Genomic DNA, 6,015 nt, shown 5'->3' on the forward strand with positions numbered 1-6,015 from the left:
CCGCTTTTTTTTTCTGCTGGAGCGTGCTTTCCCTCCAGTCCACAGAGAACGAGCTTGCTGTTTTTGTGTCAGGGTGAATAGACCGGTGAATCTGTGGAGCAATGGTGGAGCCAAAAATGCAAAAGGAATAAAAGAATGCTGAGAAAATAAAAGAGGAAATAAAAGAGAAGGGTTGATGGTCAGGGCCATGGAAATCCTTCTCATCTGCCTCCTGACATGTTTAATCTCAACATCAGAGCCTCACTGAGCCCAGAGTGCAATAGCACTCACCTTCATCTAAAAGTCTCCAGCAAACTTTTGAACTCCGTAATGTGGCTCAAACGGAAATCCGTTTATGAGGAATGAAATTGTTAGAGATCCATCCCCTTTAATTGTCCCCTAGGAAGGAGAAACCACAAATAAGTACTTTAATATCTCAGTTATTTCTTCAGTGATATTAAACTGAGATCTAATGATGACTTTTGCTTATGTTAAAATCCGCTTTTCAGATTTATCTTTTCCTAACAAAAGGGCCCTTAAATGTTTATTTTGTAGCATTATATACAAGATCTCAAAAATGTCTCAAACTGTGCTCATATAAGCAAAGATACCAAAGCTTGCAATCAAAATCTAAGATTTTAACATGAACTCAAACCTAAATGAAACTTTTAGAGATCCGTCCATCTTTATTTTTCCATAGGAAGGAAAAAAAAAAGAGTACTGAAATATCTTAGTTGTTTCTCCAGTAAGGTTAAACAGAAGGAACATTTGCTTTACCTGCAATTTCTAATTCTAATTCTTCTACACTGTAAAAAATGTAACTTGCGAAATGTTCTTCTAACAAATGTAAATAAAAAAAAATAAAAAAGTAGCTTGAGCAAAGAATCTTTAATAGGAGTCAGTTTATTATTTTGAACTGAACAAGAATACCGCTAGCAAATGTGTTGTTTACCTTACTTAGATACTCAAGTATTTGTTCATAACATGTCCAGATGTTCTCCCAACTTTCCAAACTGAGTCATCTGAACAAACAATTTTAAGTTTAAAAACTGTATGCATTGCAACGTTTTGGTAATTATTATTAAAATGTTATCATTGTTTTACATTTTACTGGCTTAATTTATGCTGCTGCTGTCATATGGATAAGAGTTCATATTTTTATTGAATTAACATTTGTTGATCACTATGTTTGACAATCGTATGTTGAGGTATATGTGCATCTCATTGTAACTTCTTGAATTAATACATTTATCTATCAACAAATGTTTGCCTTTAGTTTTAAGAGGTGGATACTGCCCATATTATGAAAATGAAACATAAAAGAAAGAGGATTGCTAAAGAGGATTACCACTGCTAAATGCTAACTCATATTTAGTTGGTCTGACAGATCATTTAAAATTCAATAGCCTTTTATTCATTAGATGCAAGTTGACTGTGATAGGTTTCCTTATTTTTTAGCTTATAGTTAGGTCAACTGTTTTACAGTGTAGAAAAAAAACCAAAGATTGCAATCAAAGATTTCAATATGAACTCAAAATTTCTTCTCAAATTCAAAGACCAAATTATCTGATCTATAATATCCTAATTCAATGTATAGCTTCATACTCAACAGTCTGACAAGAGGGGGGTATTCCAGAAAGCAGGTTATGTGACATACCCGGGTATGTTTAAGGGTAAGCAGATAAACTCAGCTTTCGGATCAAAAGACAGAGGTAACTTTCAGGGTATGTAAGTAGCCATAGCAACTTATTCTCTGAACATAACCTGCTCCGGACTAGGTTATGTTTCAGGGTTAGCTTACTTCAGAGCTATCAGCGTATGCTTGACCGTGACCTACTGACAAGACTCCAGTGGGCGTGACAGATTGCGCCCAATATTATATACTATTACAATAAAGTTAAAATACATATCTCATGTGACATATAATTAGCATCAAACAAATAATATAATTCTCATTCTCAAGGATTAAAGATTAAACTGAAAAAAAAAAATAATAATAATAATAATAATTGCATAACCACCAATTAGGTGGTAAATGACCTTTGAACAGAAAAATAATAAAAAAGCAGTATGGCGCGCAATTCTTAGCATCTGTTTCCATACTGCCTCTTCAAGTCATCGCTCTGTTGAGAATGTCTTGTGTGTTAACCAGGAACATACATGAGTGCATCTACTTAAATGAGACCTTTAAATTTTCTGAGCTTTAAAAAAAGAAACCTTTGTACAATGACTTTTTTTCAGGAACAGGGAGAACAACAGTGGCAAGAAAATTAAATGTGGCACTGGATGAGAAAATAATAATAAAGAAAAGAGATGGAGTAAATGAAGAGAGATGGAAGGAGAGAGAGATTATCAGACGTTACTGATACTGAGTGTGAATCAATCACCTACTGCCGCTGATTGTTTGCAGAGCCATTAGGAACAGTGTTGGGCCTGTGAAAAAAGTACATCTCAATTAGGGTAACCCTCTGTTCATGAGGATAGTGACTGGTGTGGGGTGGCATTTGTGTCACTATTGAGCTATAGCCATTGTAAATGCCTAAAATAATTCAGGCTCTAGTGAAAATGAGGGAAGAAAAAGCCTTGATGCAGACTGAGAAATTTAAAATGAGCTTTTGACTTATAAGCTTGTAAAATTACATTAATGTAAAAAGAAGTAAAGTAAATTAAATGTTATATTACATGAGTGAAATAGGCATTGTATTTAAAGGCACAACATGTAAGATTTTTTATTAAAATACCAAAAACCACTAGAACAGTGTTATATATTTTGCTGACTTGTGTACTTTATCCCAAATGTTTTGAAGAATGTTTAAATCCAGAGAAATAAGCAATTTTAACTAGTGACACGGACCGTGTCCATAGTGTCATTGTGTCGCCTGCCAATGACATCATAACCCCTCGATTTCCGTTTTGTTTTGTAGAAAACATGGAAACACCAAAGACGCTTTAATATGTTGTGCGTTTTAATAGACCGGTGACGACCGCACAGACAGTGTTGGGGAGTAACTAGTTACATGTAACGGAATTACGGAATTTAATTACAAAATAAAAGTAATTGTAATCAGTTACAGTTACTAACAAAAAATTTGTAATTAAATTACAGTTACTTATGAAAATGTTAAGGATTACAAAGGGGGTTACATCTGATTTTTTTCCACACACACTCCCACATACAGATTTAATTATTTCATAAGTTGCAGTGACTGCTCTAAAATATGAAACACCAATGTTTCAGAAGTTTATAACATGCTTATCCGATAGGGTTTATGTATATGCTTTATTTTTTTTTAAGATTAACTGTTTTTTCTAAGGCATTGTTAGATTCCAGTGTTTCCCGCACCCTCCAGCGGCGAAAATTACATATTGTGCCTTTAAGTTGTTTTTGTGAGGACTGTTCTCATAACTCATACTCATTACACAGTATCCTCTTTCAAATCCATGTGTGTGTGCGTGTGTCTGAGGACAGTAACAGGATGATACTTAAATCCCTTTATGTTAATATTGTGGTTTTACGGGAGCAGGCCTATTAATCCTGCTTTAACTGTATAAGTGCTATTATTCCTTCAATAAGATCACTGACTATGCAATATAGGATTAAAGACTTATAACTGATGCTGTCATTTTCATGGACCAAGGAACCTTGAATGCTCTCTGTTCTGACTGTTTGTGTATGTGTGTAGTTTATTCCATGGTGATATATGGAATACAATCTTTAAACCACACAGTTTCATTTTTTTTTCCTAGCTGCAGCACAGCATGCTGGGCCAAACGCTAACTTTAGCTCCAGCAATACGAGACGTTGGTGCCAGTTTCAGAAAGATTTTGAAGCAGCTAGAGCAGCACTCAACAGCACCAGCAAGCTGATAAACTCCTCCAAACAGTTTGAGTTTAATGACCTGATTCACAACTGTTCTCGCACACCAAAAAAGTTTTAAAAAAGGGAGTTTTGAGTTTATAAAGTGCTTTCATACAGAAATCTGAAAAATCTTTAAATATCAGCATCTGATCTGCTTGTCTTACTTTTGTCTGCACATATAGGGATAGTTTTTCGAAAAATGACAATTCTTTAGACATTTTCATGCCATAGCAAATTAGTATGAGTTTATTTCTGATGTGAAACACAAAAGGAGAAAATATGCAAAAGCACCACAAAAAGTAAATGTTTTATTAAATTATTAATTATTAATTGAATTTCTTATAATACACTAAAGCAACACAATTATGTCTGTTTAATTTAATTATGTGCACTGTAGTTCATATTGTTGGCACTAACTTAAACTGGCCAGGGTAATTCTTGTTTCCAGCTTGCTTTGCATGGGACTGAATGAGGAGAGTAAATATGGAAATTAAGTGTTTATGTGTTTTTGTGCCAAATGATAAAAGGAGTAAATTTGTTTTTAATTTTCAGTTATGTTGGAATTTAGAAGGGGATGTTGGTATTTTGTGATGATAAGTGAAACTCATGCTTTGGTTGGGGATGGCTGCATAATCAATGCTGTATGTTTACTCTTTAAAAAAGGTTCTTTATTGGCATCTGTGATTCCATAAAGAACATTTAATATCCACTGAACCTCTCCATTGCACTTAAGGTTCTTTGTAGTAGAATAAGGTTCTTTAAATGATTAAATTGTTTGTCACACAAAGAATTACATATACAAAATATTTGTGTTTAGTTTACAAAGTACTTTTTTCAAAACCCATATAGGGAAAAAATAGGGTACATTGTCAAGATTTTTAGGGAATATCAAAGCTTTAGAAAACTTTGAATGTGGTGCATATGATGTATGGACTACTTTTATGGAGTTTTTTCCCCCTCAGTCTTTAAGAATTATCTCTCATGGTCCACTGAAAGAAAGTCACACGAGTTTGAAATGACATGAATGTGAGCAAATAATGACATTATTGTCACTGTTCCTTTAAATGACATTATTGGTGACCCTATTGACCCCTACAGCTGCAGTTATGAACTGAACTCCTTAAGATTAAAAAGCATTAAGTGATGTTACTCAGCAGTGAAAGTGTATGGCGGGTGCTTTCCCAGAGCACTGAATTATGGGTTGCTTAACTCAACTAGGCTGAGAGGTCCTAGATGGAGTCAGATAATAGGTCATGTGTCTTCAGCAAAGATCAAGCACTAAACCCTGTAAACCCTGCAAAGCCCTGTAAACTTGCTTCTCTCTGCCCCATTTTTGACCACTGGAGACTCTGTCCCTGTGGGCTGCAAGTCCGACTTTGCCCGCCAGAACAGATTACTTACAGACAGAGAAATAGGGAAAGTACATCTCTTTCTGTGTGTGTGTAGAGAAGAGGCAGGAACGGTGTTAAAAGACTGGTAGAGGGAAGGAGAGAAGGAAGGAGAAAGAGAGAGAAGGTGGATAGCTTGTGGGCGTTGATACTGCCCATGAGGCCATTTAATGGGCAGTTTGGAATGCAGGGAAACGACTCAGCTGCCCTCTCAATGGAATTCGGTGTCTTTGAAAAAAGAGAGAGAGGGAGCAAGCTTGTGGGAAATCCTTGCCTGACTGCTGCTGTGATGTTGAATGTTAGCCTGTTTTATTTCACAGAATGTGGCAAGCACAGACACAGAGACACTCCATTGCTCTAGTGTGACGCTGTGAACCTGCACATTTGCCTGGAAGAGGCCAAGCCCAGGAGGCTTTGCACACAAAACCCATAAAGAGCTCCCTAAAGCACACGTTTGCACTAACACTGCCTCCCTCACTACCCGAAGACTTAGCGTGACCAGACTTGTTCCATATTTATTGCCTCTGTCTGTGGGTCTGTCTACCTATGAGTGTCTCTGTGTATTTGTGTTTGTCTGTCTGTTTGTTTGGACCTGTCTTATGAATTTTCCTATTACAGTACTAGCTATAAGGTTAGTTTTGATATAACTGTGACAGATATTATCACTGGCTAAGGTCTGTCAATAAGCTCATGAACAAAAAGCTACTCTGGGCCTGGGGATATATATATATATATATATATATATATACAGTGGGAACGGAAAGTATACAGACCCCCTTCAATTTTTAG

General features: G+C 35.9%; 1 protein-coding gene across 1 annotated transcript in view; it reads left to right on the top strand.

The window, feature by feature from the left end:
- Positions 1 to 6,015, top strand: part of LOC107703603 (transcriptional activator GLI3-like) — a 157,041-nt gene that overhangs the window by 84,964 nt on the left and 66,062 nt on the right. The gene's annotated exons all lie outside the window — the stretch shown is intronic.

This window comes from Sinocyclocheilus anshuiensis, unplaced genomic scaffold (assembly GCF_001515605.1).
Source record: "Sinocyclocheilus anshuiensis isolate Anshui unplaced genomic scaffold, SAMN03320099.WGS_v1.1 scaffold1188, whole genome shotgun sequence".
In the NCBI taxonomy this organism is placed as follows: domain Eukaryota; kingdom Metazoa; phylum Chordata; class Actinopteri; order Cypriniformes; family Cyprinidae; genus Sinocyclocheilus; species Sinocyclocheilus anshuiensis.